The sequence below is a fragment of the Myodes glareolus genome, chromosome 20 (assembly GCF_982192425.1).
Source record: "Myodes glareolus chromosome 20, mMyoGla1.1, whole genome shotgun sequence".
In the NCBI taxonomy this organism is placed as follows: Eukaryota; Metazoa; Chordata; class Mammalia; order Rodentia; family Cricetidae; genus Myodes; species Myodes glareolus.
This window is the reverse complement of record NC_142045.1, coordinates 9729086-9750355: the sequence shown is the minus strand read 5'-3', so window position 1 is coordinate 9750355 and position 21270 is coordinate 9729086.

Sequence of the window (21270 nt, the reverse complement as noted above, 5' to 3'; positions counted from 1 at the left end):
TGGACACATAATGGTTCTGAGAACATATATCAAAAGATTGTACCTTTACTCTAGTAATACAACTTTGAATGCCTTAGGATTTTATTTCTTTGAAATCAAGAATCTAATTTAACAAAAAAGGCAAATGATGCAATCAAAAAATTTCAACTACTTTTCATTTTCTTACTACAAGATAAAATTCTCTCTAAATGTTTTCCTCTTTCTGTAGTTATTTTATTTATCTACTTATGTACATATGTTTCCTTGTGGTGTGTGTGTGTGTGTGTGTGTTAAAGAAAGTTAAACTCTTTTAATGAATCCATATAAAACTCTAATTTATATTTTTTCTGTTTTATTTGGGTTCTTGTTAGTTTACTGTAGCATATAAATATTTCATGCATTTAATTCTGTTCAAAATTATACTATACATAAGAATTTAATAGGAATTAATAATATCATTAAAAAGAAAATGGACATCTATGATTGTATAAGAAAAACAATTGCTTTCTTCTCTCATGTGAAATGTCAATCATAATAGTAATTTTACAATATTCTTCGTCTTAGTACATAAAGAATAATGTGCAAATATCTAAAAGGGAAATCCCCAGAGCTCCTTAAGATGAATGCAAATCACAGTAAATCAGTTAACCATTTTGTTTTTCATTTTAAAGGTTTTAAAAATTATGAGTGACCATGTACATCGTACTGGAATTATATGGCCAAATATAAACAATGCATAAATGAAAATAACATCATTTAACAAGTTATCCAAGGTCAATTCTTATAGGAGAATTTAATATATTCAAAAATGCAGTATTTGAACTTAATCTGGATATTACATCTATTAAAAGTACACATACATTTGATTAATTTATGCATTCTCATTTTGTACTTACAGTTGGTGGTATTAACACATACAGACTTACTTTTTTAAAAAGAAAAGCAAACTCGAATTTTCTCCCTGTTGATCATTGTACACAATTCTAGAAGATATTGTGTAGATTTCTGGGGAACAATATCACCAGTCAAGCTGCGAACCTTGCAAACAACAATATCAACTTGCCAGGCAATTTGCACAGTTAGACATGGTTGTTATGGGACTAGCTAACTGGTCTTTGAGTAGATTTGAGGCCTTCTCCATAAAAAGGAAATCATGCTTAGAGCTATAAACCTGCAAATCCCATGGTGAGGAAGTCAGGGACTCTAGGCAGGAGCTTGGGAGGTTTTGTTATTGTCTTGCCAAAAAGGCATGGTGTCAAACTGCACTCTAAATATTTTTGTTTTAGTACTTCATAGACAAGTACTATTCTCAGCCTTTACCATGGAAACCTGTTTTTACAGTGGCCACCAGCTAACACAGAGACTCAATTCATGGTCACTCAAAGAGCCACAAAGTAGTTGCTTTTTTTAATCCTTAGCCTATACAGAAAGTCCTCAAACACTCAGTGAACATTTTGGAATAAGGGGATGAAATAATTTAAGACCTAAAAGATAAAGAGGAGGGCTGTGAAACACTAAGTTTTGGGCATTACATATTATAATGATGAACTCATATCAGCTATTGCTGCTTGTATTGATACGATAAGAGATTGGAATTGTCAACTGTCAGTCATGGATTAGAGAAGAGGACCATGGGACCATAGTCATTTCTGAGGGAATTCTCGGCTATCGATGACTGCCGGGGGATCTGGAGTCATTCTCTTGAGTTGTGACTCCACTGGTGGCCTTGTCATGCTCCAAATAATAATTCCACATCTATGTTCCGTATCTACATAGAGCTCCAGTTAAACTTGAGGGTCACAAAACAAAAGAAAATCGTGAGTGTGGGAAAATGACTTGCAGGAGGAGAGAATGAGTTGAAGAGGAAGACAGGGAGAGAATAATCAGAATGAAGTGTGTGCATGTGTGTGTGCTTGCTAAAGAATGTTTTTAGTACAAGAAAAGAAAGCTTGAAGTGATTTCAACAAGAGCAGTATTGCCCTTCTCTTCACACGTACACACACAGCAGGCATAGTCACTTGGAGAGCAAAAAGCTTCATATCTTTTGGCAGTGACATCTGGAATCTGAAGAAGTTGAAACAAAAGTCCTGGATGTGCTGAGGGCCATGGTAACCACCCAACATCCTAATGTTTGTTCATGCCTACAATGTAGAAAATGTGTGAGAAAGAAATAAAAATGAAAACAAAAGTCTTCTGCATAGGTTCAAAGTAGGCAGGAGCTAGGGTCCTATCTACCTTGTGTACAGAGACCAGTCTTGGCTTTGGAACCTGGACCTGAGGTAGGACACCAGACTCTGGGGGAAATATGTCCTTCCAAGGATGCTGCCGAAACTGTCCAGCTCTTCTCCCTGCTTTCCTTCTCACCTAGCAAGAAGGAGCACTAAGGAGCCTCTGAGAATCACATGGCTTAGCTCATCTCAGTTGCACTAAAATTTAACTCCTAAAGGTAGCTGGTCTAATCTATTCTGGGACAATGCATTCCCCAAATACGGTTTTAGAGGTTCAAACTGTAATTGTGAATGGCCTCCATTAGTGCAGTACGCTGGGAGAAACACCACAAAACAAGAAAGGATTTAAATGTCATGCTGGCTTTTTTTTTTATCCATTTAGTTTTCAGGATTTATCTCTCTTTTGGCAAGTCTTTTTTACATTTTTTTTTTCATTTTACATTTTTGTACATTTGTTTCTAGCTCTGCAATGTCAGCAGCCAAAAATCACGAAATTTTCCATTTCTCATTAATCTTGGTTGCCATAATCAAATCTACTAAAATGATTCATTCATCAATGTACAGTCTACTTCTCCAGTGAGTGCATTTCAGAGGGGGTTTCAGGGTGGACACTCGTTGTGTTGGGGTGAATGCAGATTGGTTTGGCTTCTTCGGGAACAAGGGCAACTCTTTCTATAACCTAGCTGTGACTGTCATTGCTTCCTGCCGAATACTGGAGCTTGTCATCTTCTCCCATAGATCAGACTGAAACAGAATGGAATCTCTCAGACTTGTGGCTATAGAGACAAATTGAACTGTGAAATGGATCAATTTTCAAAAAAAAATATAAGATTAAAAACAACTAGTCTATAAAGCATTCAGAAAACTGAAATTTCGACTGAAGACTTGTTGACTCATTCACAATGAGTTTGTAATATATATCTATATAAATTTTTAAGGGTCACATTGGGATATTTATATGTTTATGAAATTAAAACCTATATTTCGCCCTTTCCTCTCCTCCCTCCAACTCATTCCAAGCATTACCCTCTGCTCCCTCTCAAAATCATTTTATATGATGTGTGTGTGTGAGAGTGTGTGTGTGTGTGTGTATACTGACAGTGATGGCCACTTCATATTAGATAACTAATTAGTGGACTCATCAACAATCTTTCAGCAATCGTTAATTGTCTATAGTTCTTTGTGTATGGACTGGACTTTGTGAGATTCTACACTACCAGATTAGCACAACACAATCCCTAAACTTAAGGCTCAGGGAACATTGTGGAAAAATAAGCAGAAAGACTGCAAGAGCTAGAGAACCAGTAAGCATGCTGCGATGTTGTGTTGTCCAGAAATGACAGAAGCTACACCATCGTGCCTCAATAATACAGCTTCCTAAATAGGACCTGAACAAGTACAGTTGTAACAGAATATAGCATTTATGATGTTTTAATAACCCAAAACTTTTCTTGATAATGAGACACGTTTGCTCCTGACAGTACTAATTTACTTCAAAAAAAAAATGATGGACTTTGAAGAACTGCCACATGGAGTGTGCTTTTACTGTGGCAAGGTTAGCCACTGGGTAAGGAACTGCCCTTGCCTTGACTGATGACAGAATGCTGTCCAGATTAGACAAGCCAGACACAAAAGAAAGCTACTGCCTAACTTTTCCAAGACAAAGTAGGAGATGCTTTTAAAATTCTTGCTTTACAGAAAAGTTTGTCAAATATTCTAGGCCTGTACGCCAAAGATGGATGTCCCAAGATTGCAAAGGAACCTTGGGTGACTGAACAGGAAACTACCTGTCTCTGTCATTTCTATAGATTTAGAAGTTGCTTTGTCTTCACTTTCTGCTTACGCAGGTGATATGCTTCTTGGGTCTCTGATGGGAATTGAATATTAGATAGTTATAAGTGCTCCTGGTTATAAAAAAAACTTGTCAGAAAAGAAAACTGCAATAAAAGATATAATGTGTATAAGATTGAAAAACATAAAACCTTAAGTTGTTTATCTAAGAAGATGTTTTAAGGTCTGAAAAGATAATTTATAGGAGGGGAATACAAGTTATGACAGAAAGTCATTTAGGTATAAACTTTGGACTCATCGCAGTAAGATAGATAACAATTTCTCCAAATTTGCCAAATGCAAATGGACTGTGACTGTACTTCTTACTTGATAATTCTTATTGTTTATAATTTCACTGTATTAGAGTTTAAACCTTTCCTTTTTATTTAGATAAAATGATGTTGTGGGATAGTTATATACTCTGCGAAGATGTATTGCTGTGATTGGAGTAATAAAAAGCTAAATGGCCAATAGCTAAGAAGGAAGTATAGGAGGAACTTCTGGCAGAGATAGAACTCTGGGAAGAAAAAAGGCGAAGTTGCCAGCCACACTCAGAAAAAGCAGGATAGAAAGTACAGAGATAAGATGATGCCACAAAGCAGAATGTAGATTAATATAAATATATTAATAAGTAATAAGAGCTAGTGGGACAAGCCTAAGCTAGGGCCAAACCTTCATAATTAATAAGCAGTCTATGTGTTATTATTTGGGTTGGTGGTAGAAAAGAAAGTCTGACTACAGAAAACTTTTGCTATAACTTAGCCCTTGAATTAGAGTTCTGGTCTCTATGGCCATGTTGCTGGGAGGTAAAAAGTCATTTCAGAGGTGCAGGTTCAACCTCCTCTGCTCTCTTTGTGTGTTGGTAGTGATATGAGACGTGATTTAACATGTACTCCTCCTTCCTTCATGTTCTGCTGCATGACAGGATGAAATAAGTGGGGCTACTTGATCATGGACTGGAATTCAAAAAATGTGGATTATTCTATGTGAGTTTCTTTTAGAAAGAATTATCTCAGTCATTCTGTATAGTGATAGCAGCTGACATGGCCTTGTAGTTGAAACCAGTATTTGTCACGTGGTTATTTTATTATGTTTGCTCCACATAATTTAAAAATGGGTCTTCTTCCAATCTTCTACTCCTCCTGAAAAGCCATTGACAATGGCACTGGGACTTGTTTCCTCTGCATATTCTGGATTTTGCGGATCCAGTCCGTCTAGACACTCATCTTCCTGGACCTGGAGGGAGGCAGGAGGAACTTGAACTTCCCACTGAGCAGGAAACCCTGACTGCTCTTAGGGATGGAGAGGGAGGAGGAGAGGGAGTGGGGGGAGTGGGAGGGTGGTGGGAGGAGGGGCGGAAATGGAAACTTTTATAATTTAATAAGATTACTAAAATAAATAAATAAATATACTATTTGTCTTGCAAAAAAATGGGTCTTCTTTCAGTTGACTAATCTGTAAGATAATTATAGTAATAACCCCACAGAAAACGTGCAAACGAAAACTTGCTTTCCAGTTGTGTGATAAGGTAATATCTACACCTGTTTAAAATGAAGTGCCATTGTAGAAGAGATAAACACATGTTTTTAAAAAATTCCATCAAATTACCTTTCTGACACTGTGACAAAATACCTGAGCTCATAGCTTAAAAAGAAGAAAGCTATTTTATCTCACAGTTTAAAATATTTTAACTAATGATTGCTTGTCTTTATTGCCTTGAAGTCTGTGCTAAGGGCAGCACGTAACTTCTAGCAAGCAGTTATGGAGACTATCACTTCATGGTGGCCAAGAGACAGAGAGTCAGAAGATGGGGGCAAGGTCATTAATCCACTTTCTAAATCATAACCTCCAAGACCTACTTCCTTCCATTAGGAAGTAACTAATGAGCTTTCTCCCCATCTCTCAAAACTGCCACATACTATATGAGACAACGCCTTCAACATGTGAACTTTTGAGAGACCAATAAATCCAAAGTATAAAACCATTGTAATTATACTTTGACAGTCAAAATAATTTTTTATATAGATAAATGTTGCTCAGAGTTTTAAAATATATGGTGAATTATAGTTGAAGCAAATCAGTAATGGTCACTTTAAATAAATATGTTTTCAAAGCTATAGATCAGAAGTATTTCAAAATGATGTCCCTTGTGTATGGAAAATCAAGGTTCAGATGCTTATTTACCTTGGTCCTAACCCCAAAGCCTGTTTCTCTAACTTGCACTTGTAAGTCATCTGTAGAGAGTAATGCTACTCAAGTGTTCCAGTATACTCGAGCATCTGGGAGCTTGTCAAATGGCGATGCTTGTCCTAACAACCTCCTGGACTCTGCTGAAGCTACTCATTCATAGACCATGCTTGGCAAATTTGGTCAAAGGCAAAATGTGAGCCTTTCTGATCTCATTAGTTATGTCTGAACTCAGCTCCCAGAAATGTAAAACTGGTAATGTAGGAACACGAAATTTTTAACTGATAACCTGTATGTATTAAGAATGATTTAGAAAGAAATATTCTAAGATTTAAAAAAAGGTAAAATAATAAATAGTCATGTGGAGTCATTTGAACCTTCTCTCCCGTGTTGCCGTTTGTGTGGGGGATGAGCAGACCAGCGATTTAAAGCTGAAGTGAAGAATGATTAAAGGGGATGTCAGTTATCGAACAGCTGATCTTTCAAAAATTAAAAGTCATTTTCTGCTTCTTGCCACTGAACACAGACAGTGAAACTCAATGTCAATGGCATATTTGGTCAGTTGCATTATGGAGACTAATTAAACAACGACTTGAGAAGTGTCCATCTCTATGAGACTGAGACGGCTTTATAAAAGGTGAAGGATGCTTGTGTTTTGTTCTTCTTTGGTCTTGGCCTTGTGCATCGTCTCTGCTTGTGCGTCAGGGCAGAAGGGAGGCAGGAGCCCCCGTCCCAGGTACTTGACTGCTAATCACTGGTGCTTTCATTTTCTTCTCATTTGTGGGCCACTGTAGCATGCATAAGCCTTGTGGCTTTGTTTCCTATAATGGAGGTCATGCCGTTTCACTTCCACATAATTCTTTGAGAAGCCTGTAAAGAGAAAAGCTGTGTTTTCTTTCTCCTGCCAAGTTGGATTAGGATATTCCATTATTGCCCTGGCATTTGAGTAGGAAACCTAGAAGATGAATGTGTTCTGTAGGCGTGGATTTCAAATCCCACTTGGTTCCGAAGTGTTCTGCATAGCAGAGCGTATTATTTACTTGAACAGTTCTAAAATGGCTCCCTGCAATGCATTGTGGTTGGTGATTCTTTGTCTTTCCCCACCGCCCACTGAAATGTGTTTTGTTTAATAGTAAAGATATATTGAAATGACCTTTCCGTTCCACAGAAACAAAGAGAGTCATTTCTGAGGCCAGGAACAGCCATTTAACCACCTAAATAGCCTGTCACCTTCTGCTTAGTTTTGCTTCTTCCCTGGGGCAGAGGTCTTAAATGAATTCTATGCTTGCTTCTTTAGTTTTCTTTTTGACTATTAAGTTTTCGGTTTGTCTTTGATTTTTGGTGTGGTGTGAGATGAATAAGTAAAAGGTTTCCACTCTCTCTTTTCATTTCTTTTTTACTGGCTGGATGTTTAGTTGGGCAATTGTAGTGTGCATCCAATACTTTTAAACATTCAATTAATATGCAAAATAAAATTAGAAGGAAATGAAGGCCAGGAAACAGATCTTTGTAAAATACTTTATTTCAAAGCCTATTGGCCAGTCTGCACCCTAATCTAACATGGACAGGTGATAGATACTCATTTGAATTTGTAATGATTAAATGTGGTTGCCAACACAATTGACTAGATTAAGAAACACTTATGAAATTAGTGCAGCATACCCGTGGGTGTGGCTGTGGGGGCATTTCAGAAACGATTAGATCTTGGGGGCTCTGGAGTAATGCGTGGGTGACCATCTCTGTGCATTCATAACGCCCTGGTATTAGTCGGAGGCATTTGAAAGATAGAAGGTAGAGTTAAGTTGGGGGACACAGGTCAGAAAGTGGTAGGATGATGTCCTTGGGTCCATGCATCCTTTGCTCTGCTTCCTGTTACTACAAGATGAGAATTGCTCTGCCGTGCACTTGTTACCATGATTTGTTTCTGAAGTGGTGGTACAAATGATCACAAGGAACTCCTCTAAAACCACAACCCTTTCCCCAGTTAAATTGCTGCTGCCAGATAATCAGCAGAGCAAACTATTCGGAGTATGGCAGGCCTTCCCCTAATGGCTTACACTGAAATATACAAAGACAGAAATTATTTTAAAAGACTTTATATTGCAAAGGTAAGCGGAACATAGGACTTAGAAAGTTCTCAGACTAGATGTGTAAAAAGTGGAAAAACACATTTAGCAGTCAGAAGCAAGAGCATAGATCAGCAACAATTTGATACAAAGGGTCATAAGGATGAAGAGAAGTAGAGCATTATTCATCGAGGCACAGGAGAATGACTCTAAATGTATATTGAAGATCTTATTCTTCAATATACATCAGAATATCAAATTAGGAAGGATGTTACCAAATCTGTCACAAGATCAGAGTGTCTCAAGGTAAGAAGAGCTCAGAGCAGAGGCAAAACAGATTTAGTAAAGGGACCTGAGATCCTCATGTGACTCAGTGCTCAGTGCTGGGGGTAGACTAGATCTCTGCCCTCTGCATGCTGCGGGAGCTCCTTCCACTCCTTCAGCCAATAGCCTTTAAGATACCAGCCCACTTGGGTGTGGTCTCTGCTGCTTTTTAAAGCAGGTAGCTATGAGCTTGCTTCAGGCTACTAGACCCCTTTTCCTGATCATGTAGAAGGCTGTTGTCTAGGCTGGTAATCTGTACGTTTTTCCTTTAAATAAATAACCCTTTTATTAAACATAATTCCAAACTGGTATGGGATTGTTTTGTGACTTACACCTTCATCTGCGTTCAGAGTCAACACTCTTGGCTACCAGAGCTGTGGTCCTGGAACCAGGTTGGACTTAAGGTCTCCAGTGCTCATTTGACAAAGCATGAACCAAAACATCTATATCCTCCAAAGCCTTAAAAAGGGGTGTTCCTGCTTTTGGAATCTCACTCCTTACCTCACTGTGCCCAGGTGATAGCACAGGGAATAAAAGATTTAGTTCTGTTTTTATGATAGGGTTTTGAACTACTTGGGATTTTTACCCCTTCTTTTTTACTGTGTGATTTTCCTAGACATGTCTCACCACTTTATTTTAAAACTGTGTCAGCCGTCTGACTTTATAGGGGTAGAGCTGAAGGGACCTTTGCTTCAAAAAAGATTGTTCACTGAATTTTAACTGTATAGTTAGGCGTAGCTTTGGACTTAAACTGTAAATTTGATGGTGTAATGAGTCAAGACTTTTTTGGGCTATAGTATAGGAATATCTTACATATAGACCTTTTTATCGGTGTAATTCTAATGTGTCAAAATTTCTCATAGTTATGTGGTAATATTAAAAGGAAGGATTTAAGAGGTGGGTAGGTCACAAAAGCACCCTAAGAGAAGGAATTTATCTCCTTCTACCTGTCTATTCCTGCCATATGAGGACACAACTTTTATGGCAACACCATGAAAACAGATACCAGATCTGAATAGATACCAGTTCCACCAGCGCCTTGACCTAACACCATCCAGCATGCAAAGCTGTGAGAATATGCTTCTCTTTCCTTTAGAAATTACTCAGTTCAAGAATTTTATTATGAAAGCACATAGAAGTTAGAAATTTAGTAAAGTGCATAAAAATATTGGTAAGACATTTATTTCTGTTTCTCTGTGAAATATCCTCTTTATGTTTTTGCAAAAAAACGTGTAATTATAGTGTTCAATACTTAAGGCAACATCCAGACCTAGATTAAATGTCCATAGGGCAGGTACAGACTTGGTTTGCAGTATTTGCACTGGAAAGTGTTGGAGCTTGTAAAACTTGGGGCTGATTAAGAGGAAGTTACAAACTTAAAGTGTGTCTTCCAAGGAGACGATGGTACCCTAGATATCCTTGTTTTATTTTTCCAGGTGTCTGTGAAGTGAGTGATGTCCTCTCCAATACACGACACACGCCTGCCATGGGATGCTGCCTTGGCATGCCCCAGAACAACAGGGCAATCAACGTGGGACTGAAACCTCTCAAACCATGATACAAAGTAAACCTTTCCTATATTCCTAAAATTTGTGGGAAGGTGTTCAATATCACTAGTCAATGCAGAAGTGCAACCACCACGAGATACCACCTCAAGTGCATTAGAATAGTAATGACTTTGTGTAATATGACTTTTACATAACTATTCTAAGTCATAAACTAGTGAGTTTTGTCAAGAGTGTAGAGAACTTGGACATTGTAAAATACTGGCTCAAATGTAAATTGATAATAATCATTACAGAAAACCATATGGGAGTCCCATCCTTGACCAGTATCTGCCTCCCCCAAAACAAACAAACAAATAAATTAAAACAAAACCATTGATTAAGCGGTCCTTCTTTTAGGTATATGTCAGAATTAGAAAGAGATGTCTGAACTCCTAAGTCACACCTGTACTCTTCATAGTAGCCAGGATATGCTAGCACAGATGGACAAAGAAATTCATGTGTTTAGATATGTGTGGTGGTACACACTGAATTTGAGAAGTAGAGTCAGGAGGATTGTGAGTTCAAGGTCATCTTCAATGTTATAAGTATTGTGAGGCCAACTTTGGACCTGTGAGACTTTCCTTTACCACACCCTCCTTACCACAGAAGAGAGAGAAGGAAGGAAGGAAGAAAAAAGAAGGAAAGAGAAGAGAAAAAAGAAAAGAAAAATAAAAAGACATTGTATTCCTGTAGAAAGGAATATTATTTTAAATTTCATAGACTGCTAGTTTTGAGGATAAAAGGCAGACAGAAACAAAGTCACTACCCAAACTCAAATATAAAAATAAATAAAATGCCGAGAAACATGAAAATTTTTTGTCTTCCCTTTTACAAAGATTGTTCTCATAAAAATATTCAAGTTGTCTTCCTCAGCTCTTGCTTTATTCTGTATCTAAGTGACTCTACTTTTCTTCCAATACTTCCTAGTCAGTAAGTAATTAACATGATACTCCTTTGAACCTCATACTACATTTATGTGGAATAACATTTAATTACTGCTAAATCAATATTAACACATTTACATCTAATTGTAGTACAAGAATCTGAATTCTGATGAGGAAAACACTCGTAATTAATGAGGAATTTGCGTAATATGTACCAAAATGGCAAGTTATTTTGGCTGACTCTCTTAACAATGTAAAGATATTAAAATTTGACTTCTGAGGCTTTAAAGATGATTTGGCAATTAAGAGCTCTTGATGCTCCTCTGGAGGCCCCAAGTTTGGTTTCTAGTACCCACACTGGATGATTCATAATCTTCTGTAACTCCAGCTCTAGAGAATCTGATGCCTTCTCTGGCTTTCAGAACATTTCAAAATTCATTCACACACACATGCATGAGAACACACACACATGCACAAATAGAAGTAGATACTTTTTAAAAATGACGTTAACCTAAAGACAGTTAATTGTAAGTCAATATGCCAGTGTTTTATTTCTGGACTGGACATAAAACAAGAATTTCCTAATTCTTGGCTCCTTTACCCAAAGAACTGACAAAGAAGACTCACATAGACTTAAACAAACAAACTAAAAGCAATAAACAGTTTACTGTTTGAGACACAACGCCTATGTGAGTGATAGTGTTTAAGGGCTTTAATTATTGTCAGTGTAAGGTTCTGTATAAGGTTGAAGAGCAGGAGGAGTTTGGTTCCTAAGGGGTGTAGCACAGGCAGTTTCTTACAAAGGCAGAGAGATTAGGGAATACAATCAGATTCTATTGTGCCTGTATCTTCCCATAATGCCTCTGACTTTAATCATCAGAATATCCAATTATGCATAGGTATAAGATGGTAAATAGGGGATTCTCAATAAAGGTTACTGGAGCACGCCATTTTGACATACTCAGTATGTACCCATAACCAGTTTAAAACCAATCAGCCCTTCTATTCTTCATACCTAGATAGGTCGTGACTACACTTGAATAAAAAGTCTACATTTGATTGCCTCCAGGACATATAAAAATCTTCTACAGTAGTTCCAAAACAGAAGCATGTGTAGCTCAATACAGATAACATGTTTGGAGGTGTCTGAGGTTACCAGGGGAATTATTTGGAGGTATATGTGCATGTTTTTACATGTGTGCATGCACTGTACATGCATAGTGCATGCAAGGGAATAAACTAGACTGTTCTGTGCCTTATTACAAGAGGGATGGAATTAATCGCCCCAAACCAAATGGGGGTCCAATGCTAAACTGTGCCCTATTCTTGCTTGAAGCATTTTAATTCCATATTGCAAGTTACGATTCTGTATTTTTGTTGGAATGATTTTCAGTTTACTGTCACAGTTTCCTTTAGCCTACTTCAAGCTATAGCTTTCATCTAGAAATAAAAGGAAAGTGTGGCTCTTTTCCTTAGCCTCAGTAGATGACATTCTTTCCAGTACCTTCATCAGGCAGCATCAAGGCTGTACCATGAGCCAAACACTTCCTAGCCCTTGCTTTCCACTTGCTTGTTTGTGGTTTGAAGAGACAGAGCAGATGTTTGCCTCTGCCTACATAATGAGGCTTCCTATATCTGAAACAGACTATTACCATCATTTAACGGTGCGGGGTTAATGCTTATAACAGTGATGCACAGATAGACCCAATTTTCAACTGCTGGAATTCAAAAACAAACAAGATCCCTGTGTACTCGGAATGCAAAATAAAGCTCAGGGCATCTGCTTTGGGCGGCAGATTCTTGGTAGCTTTGTAAGATTGACGTCTAATGAATTTATGGTGGAAATTATGTTTATAATCAGACTCCTTACACCACGGGATGATGCTCAAGTGTCATTCCTTTATGGAGAAACTTGCCAATGTTCAGTCCACTCTTTCCTCTTCTAACCAAAGAAAACGTAATATGATTGCTTTCCCCAAACCCTTCCATCTCCTCCAAAGGGTCACGATCGCCCGTCACAGCTGCGTATATAAGACACACTGCATAACAACAAAAACCCCTATTTTCAAATATTTTCCAATCTCCTTCTGAGGAGACAATGTGAACTCCTCAAATGTAAAGGTTTTTGTTTTCCCAGACATCAAGGCCAGTTGAACATGCCAGCTGACAATAATTCTTAATTTCATCTTTTAAAATTAATTATTTATTTAAAGGTAGGGTCTCATTGTGTAGTTCAGGCTCATGACCTCTGCCCCCTAACCCTCTTGCTACTGCATCTTTGAACAGGGATATTGCAAGTGTCCATACACATATAGCTAACTCCAGCATCATTTTCAAGCAATCCTAATAGTTACTCTCAATCCATGTTAGATGATCCTTGCTCGGACTTCCAAATTCTGTGTGATAATTGCTTTTTCAAGTTTGCTGGACTGCAAACTTGGTTTCCTTTCCTTCCAACCCGGAACTGCCAGTGGCAGAAGAATTTGTTCTGCTCTGTTTCAGTCATGGCACTTCAAAACACTCCGGTGCAGGAGGCCGATAAATGCTGAGCGTTAAAGCCTCACCTTCTTCAATAATGATGAACATGAAATGTGAAATGGCCCGCTAAAATCATCACTGTCTTATTTTTAGCAGGTCAGAAGGCTGAGGTGCTGTTGAGGGGTTAGGTTCATCGCCTGCAGCTAAGATGGAGCTGAGATGGAGCTACACTGCATCTTGTTCTTTGTTTTTAGTCCCAGCCAGTTTTCACCCCATTTGGATGTGTTAACACTCTGCATTTCTTCCCCAGAAGCTGGAATTTCTCTTCTGTAATTTAGTGAGATATTCCTGAGCTTTGTTATATTCTATTATTTAAGCACACTTATTTTGTCAACTTTTGTTTCCTTGGCAGGTTATTCTGACTAGGGCAGTAATTGCCTCTGCCGGATTCTATAATTACAGACTAACCCAGGTTGGCTTTTGTGTTGTTTTGTTTGTTTTAGTCAACCTGGCTTAAGCTAGAGGTTCCAATGAAAACCTGAGTTTTGCAAACATCTCCAGGAGATTAGATAGTCAAGCTTGTGGTTCATTTTCTTGATTACTGATGTGTTAGCGCCGGCCCAGCCCATTGTGAGTGATACTTCCCACAGGCAGGTGATGCTGGAGTATGCAAGGAATCAAATTGAGCAAACCAGGAAGAGAAGTCATTAGAGTTTCTCTTAGGCCCCTGCTTCAATTCAGGCTTCGCTGGTGTGTTGTGATGGGGGGGGGGGAGGGAGCTTCCTTAAGCTTCTGCCCTGACTTTCCTCAGTGCTTGGGACTTCAGGGTTGGACACTGAAATACTGAGCCCTTTCCGTCATAGTGTTTTGTCAAAGAAATAGAAACCGCCACTCATTGTGGTGGCTACTCCCAGTTGTCAGCTTGACTATATTTGGAATTAGCTAAAACCCAAGTGTTTGGGTACACCTCTGAGGGACTGTTTTTTAAAATCATTTGAAGTTGGAGGATCTACTTGGAATCTGCTTATGGGCCACACCTCCTGGCGTCAGCCTACAGAAAGGAAGCTTTTGTTGCATGCCTGTTTGTTCTGCTTTCATTAGCAAATCCGTTTCTTTACCGGAATTAGAGCATACTTTCTTCAAGGTTCTTATACATACAGAAGATCAGTGGGTACTTTCAGCCTTGTGTACTGAACAACTACTAGATTCCTGAAACTGTCCATTAGCCATTTTTAGACAAACTGGACCACGGCCTGTAAGGCGTTCTAGTAAATCTCTCTTCTCTCTGTATAGACCCATTCTCTCAGTTCTGTGCCTCTAGAGAACCCCGGCTAATACAGAAACGCAATCACACGTCTTTCACAAAAGCAGGCGCAGTGCTCACCGCATCCCCTGCTCCTGGACTTCCTCTTAGCCTCTTCTGACTGGTTCCTTAGTGATTTCTTTTGGGAAATAATTTCTTCTACATTACGATGCAAACATTGTAATAATCCTCCTTTGTGTGCCAACCCTCCGCACCCCACGCAATCCCTGAAATAGCATGCTAATAGTTACCATAAGCACAAGAACTAACACTTTAACAAGATTCTCACTGCTGTTTCCATGGATACTTTTCCTGTGTGTTAGAGATGATAGATAGATAGATAGATAGATAGATAGATAGATAGATAGATAGATAGATAGACATGGTAAGTACATGTGTATACATATAAATCAAAATACTGATATGACTGTCGTTAATCTGTTAGGCTTATACTGAATTCATTAAGATACTTTCTCTAAGGATCCATTAATTTTATATTCTGTGTATTTTTTAATACCTGAATCAAACACACACACACACACAAACACACACACACACACACACACACACACACACACACGGAATATAGTTTTGATATTGTGGATTACACATCTGTCAACTCAATTGAGAATCAAAATTAATAATAAAAACCTTTATAAGACAGAGATGTGGATTCGGGCCACGGCAGGGGCCCCGGCGAGGGGGAGCTAGGATTTTCCCCGACTCCATAGACTCCCAGGTCAGCCTGCCCTGCTGGCTCCACCCTGCTAGCTTCCCGCCAGCCATCCCAGCTTCCATCCAGAGGGCCTTCCGAGTGGTGAGTTGATTCGGGCCACGGCAGGGGCCCCGGCGAGGGGGAGCTGGGACTTTCCCGGACCCCATAGACTCCCAGGTCAGCCTGCCCTGCTGGCTCCACCCTGCTAGCTTCCTGCCAGCCATCCCAGCTTCCATCCAGAGGGCCTTCCGAGTGGTGAGTTGATTCGGGCCCCGGCAGGGGCCCCGGCGAGGGGGAGCTAGGATTTTCCCTGACCCCATAGACTCCCAGGTCAGCCTGCCCTGCTGGCTCCACCCTGCTAGCTTCCCGCCAGCCATCCCTGCTTCCATCCAGAGGGCCTTCCGAGTGGTGAGTTGATTCGGGCCACGGCAGGGGCCCCGGCGAGGGGGAGCTAGGACTTTCCCCGGCCCCATAGACACCCAGGTCAGCCTGCCCTGCTGGCTCCACCCTGCTAGCTTCCCGCCAGCCATCCCAGCTTCCATCCAGAGGGCCTTCCGAGTGGTGAGTTGATTCGGGCCACGGCAGGGGCCCCGGCGAGGGGGAGCTAGGACTTTCCCCGACCCCATAGACTCCCAGGTCAGCCTGCCCTGCTGGCTCCACCCTGCTAGCTTCCCGCCAGCCATCCCAGCTTCCATCCAGAGGGCCTTCCGAGTGGTGAGTTGATTCGGGCCACGGCAGGGGCCCCGGCGAGGGGGAGCTAGGACTTTCCCCGACCCCATAGACCCCCAGGTCAGCCTGCTCTACCTGCTCCACCCTGCTAGCTTCCCGCCAGCCATCCCAGCTTCCATCCAGTGGGCCTTCGGAGTGGTGAGTTGATTCGGGCCCGCGGCAGGGGCCCAGCGAGGAGGAGCTAGGACTTTCCCCGACCCCATAGACTCCCAGGTCAGCCTGCAGTGCTGTGTCCACACTGCTAGGCTCTCCCGCCTGCCACCCCAGCTTCCATCCAGGTACAAATTTCTATATTTCTCCCCTCCCACTGAGGCCATAAAATTTCCCCAGTTCAGCTGCCTTGCACACTGGGCCTGCTCTGTAGGGGCATCCCGGAAAGAGGGAGTGCCTGTGCTTCAATACCCTGCCTGGGGAAAGGTAGGCATTCTATCAGTGAACTCCCTGCCCAACAAGGGAACCTGACCCGATACCAGAAGCTCCAATAGAGAGCATTGGATCGAAGAGATGGGCAGACGCCAAGGCAAGACCTCCTCCAACAATCTGAAAAACAACATGAAAATATCAGATCCCAACGACCCTACAACAGAAGGATTTGAACACTCTAACCCAGATGAAGTGGAAAAAAGTGCCATTATGAAAGCAATAGAGTCCCTTAAACAGGATATGAATAACTCCCTTAAGGAACTGGTCGAGAAGTATAACAAAAAGTTTGAAGAAATGAGTATAGAAATGGATGAGAAATATAACAAAAAGTTTGAAGAAATAAGTAAATCCGTGAGTGATACCCTGAGAAACCAAGAAAAAACAATCAAACAAGTAAAGGAAACAGTCCAAGAATTGAAAACTGAAATGGAGGCAATGAAGAAAACACAAAACGAGAACCGACTGGATATGGAAAACCTAGGTAAACGAGCGGAGACTACAGAATCAAGCATAACCAATAGAATACAAGAGATAGAAGAACGAATCTCAGATTCTGAAGATACCATAGAGAAAATAAATGCTCTGGTCAGAGAAAACGGCAAATCCAACAAATTCTCTTCACAAAACATTCAGGAAATCTGGGACACAATAAAAAAACCAAATCTAAGAATAATAGGGATTGAAGAAGGAGAAGAACTGCAGCTCAAAGGCCCAGAAAATATATTCAACAAAATTATAGAAGAAAACTTTCCCAACCTAAAGAACGATATTCCTATGAAGGTTCAAGAAGCATACAGAACACCGAATAGATTGGATCAGAAAAAAACATCCCCGCGTCATATAATAATCAAAACACAAAACATAAATATTAAAGAAAAAATTTTAAGAGCTGCAAAGGAAAAAGGTCAAGTAACTTATAAAGGTAAACCTATCAGGCTTACACCGGATTTCTCTATGGAAACCATGAAAGCCAGAAGATCCTGGATAGAGGTACTGCAGAAACTAAGAGACCATGGATGCAAACCCAGACTAATATACCCTGCCAAGCTACTGTTCACTATCAACGGAGAAAACAAAATATTCCAGGATAAAAACAAATTTAAACAATACGTAGCTACTAATCCAGCCTTACAGAGAATATTAGAAGGAAAATCACTACCGAAGGAATCCAACATTCCCAACACGGCCTACAATAACTCGAACATCTAGCGACCATTCACAAGCACAAATTAAAGAAGAAAATCACATATACTCTACTACCTAACAAAAAAAAAAAATGACCGGAGTCAACAACCACTGGTCATTAATATCACTTAATATCAATGGACTCAATTCACCTATAAAGAGGCACAGACTTAGAGATTGGATACGAAAACAGGATCCAACATTCTGCTGTTTACAAGAAACACACCTCAACCACAAAGACAGACACCTACTCAGAGTAAAGGGTTGGGAAAAGGTTTTCCAAGCAAATGGACCTAAGAAACAAGCGGGCGTGGCCATTCTAATATCTAACAAAATCGACTTCAAACTAAAATCAATCAGAAGAAAGGGAGATGGACATTTCATACTCATAACTGGAACAATTCATCAGGAGGAAGTCTCAATCCTGAATATCTATGCTCCTAATATAAAGGCACCCACATATGTAAAAGAAACTCTTCTAGAACTCAAGGCGGTCATCAAACCACACACACTAATAGTAGGAGACTTCAACACTCCTCTCTCACCAATGGACAGGTCAATCAGACAGAAACCAAACAGAGAATTGAGAGACCTATTGGAGGTATTGAATCAAATGGACTTAACAGACATCTATAGAACACTCCACCCAAATAGGAAAGAATATACCTTTTTCTCTGCAGCTCATGGAACCTTCTCGAAAATTGACCACATACTCGGTAACAAAGTAAACTTCCACAGATACAAAAAAATATTAGTAACTACCTGTGTCTTGTCAGATCACCATGGACTAAAATTAGAATTCAACAACAATGCTCCCCCCAGGAAGCCAACAAACTCATGGAAACTGAACAGTCAACTACTAAATCACCCCTGGGTCAAGGAAGAAATAAAGAAAGAAATTAAACTCTTCCTTGAATTTAATGAAAACAAAGACACAACATACTCAAACCTATGGGACACTATGAAAGCAGTGCTAAGAGGAAAGTTCATAGCACTAAGTGCCCAATTAAAGAAAGCGGAGAAAGCACACATTGGAGAATTAACAGCACAATTGAAAGATCTAGAAAAAAAAGAAGCTGATTCACCCAGGAGGTCTAGAAGACTGGAAATAATCAAACTGAGGGCTGAAATCAACAAAATAGAAACAGAGAAAACAATCCAAAGAATCAATGAATCAAAAAGCTGGTTCTTGGAGAAAATCAACAAGATTGACAAACCCCTAGCCAAGTTAATCAAACGGCAGAGAGAGAACATGCAAATTAATAAGATCAGAAATGAAAAGGGGGACATAACCACAGACACAGAGGAAATTCAGAGAATCATTAGATCTTACTATGAAAGTTTATATGCCACAAAGTTGGAAAATGTAAAAGAAATGGACATTTTTTTAGATAAGTACCATATACCAAAGTTGAACCAAGAACAGGTGAACAATCTAAATAGACCTGTTAGTCGCGAAGAATTAGAAGCTGTTATCAAAAATCTCCCTACCAAAAAAAGCCCAGGACCAGATGGTTTCAATGCAGAATTCTACCAGAACTTCCAGGAAGAGCTAATACCTATACTCCTTAACGTATTCCACAATATAGAAACTGAAGAGTCATTGCCTAACTCCTTTTATGAAGCTACAGTTACCCTAATACCAAAACCACACAAAGACACAACCAAGAAAGAGAATTACAGGCCAATCTCACTCATGAACATCGACGCGAAAATTCTCAATAAAATACTGGCAAACCGAATCCAAGAGCACATTAGAAAAATTATCCATTATGATCAAGTCGGCTTCATTCCAGAGATGCAGGGCTGGTTCAACATACACAAATCTATCAATGTAATCAATCATATAAATAAACTGAAAGAAAAAAACCATATGATCATTTCATTGGATGCTGAAAAAGCATTTGACAAAATTCAACACCCATTTATGATAAAGGTGTTGGAGAGATTGGGGATACAAGGATCATACCTAAATATAATAAAAGCAATATACAGCAAGCCGACAGCTAACATCAAACTGAATGGAGAGAAACTCAAAGCCTTTCCCCTAAAATCAGGAACGCGACAAGGCTGTCCACTCTCTCCATACCTCTTCAATATAGTGCTTGAAGTTCTAGCAATAGCAATAAGACAACATAAGGAGATCAAGGGGATTCGAATTGGAAAGGATGAAGTTAAACTTTCGTTATTTGCTGACGATATGATAGTTTACATAAGTGACCCCAAAAACTCTACCAAAGAACTCCTACAGCTGATAAACACCTTTAGTAACGTGGCAGGATACAAGATCAACTCCAAAAAATCAGTGGCCCTCCTATACACAAAGGATAAAGAAGCAGAGAGGGAAATCAGAGAAGCATCACCTTTCATGATAGCCACAAATAGCATAAAATATCTTGGGGTTACTCTAACCAAGGAAGTGAAAGACCTATTTGACAAAAACTTTAAGTCTTTGAAGAAAGAAATTGAGGAGGATACCAGAAAATGGAAAGACCTCCCCTGCTCTTGGATTGGGAGAATCAACATAGTAAAAATGGCAATTCTACCAAAAGCAATCTATAGATTCAATGCAATCCCCATCAAAATCCCATCAAACTTCTTCACAGACCTTGAGAGAACAATAATCAAGTTTATATGGCAAAACAAAAAACCCAGGATAGCCAAAACAATCTTATATAATAAAAGAACTTCTGGAGGCATTACCATCCCTGACTTCAAACTCTATTATAGAGCTACAGTATTGAAAACAGCTTGGTATTGGCATAAGAACAGAGAAGTCGACCTTTGGAATCGAATAGAAGACCCAGATATTAACCCACAAACTTATGAACACCTAATTTTCGACAAGGGAGCTAAAGGTATACAATGGAAGAAGGAAAGCATCTTTAACAAATGGTGCTGGCATAACTGGATGTCAACCTGTAAAAAAATGAAAGTAGATCCATATCTATCACCATGCACAAAAATCAAGTCCAAATGGATTAAAGACATCAACATTAATCCGTCCACTTTGAACCTGATAGACGAGAAAGTGGGAAGTAGTCTACAAGATTTAGGCACAGGAGGCCTCTTCCTAAGCAGGACCCCAGCAGCACAGACAATAAGAGAAACAATGAATAAATGGGATCTACTGAAACTGGGAAGCTTCTGTAAAGCAAAGGACACTGTCAGTAGGACAAAAAGGCTGCCTTCTGACTGGGAGAAGATCTTCACCAACCCCTCATCAGACAAAGGTCTGATCTCCAAAATATACAAAGAACTCAAGAAACTAGGCACTAAAACTCTAATTAACCCAATTAAAAAATGGGGTACTGAACTTAACAGAGAATTCACAACAGATGAACTTCGAATGGCCAGAAGACACTTAACGTCATGCTCAACCTCCTTAGCGA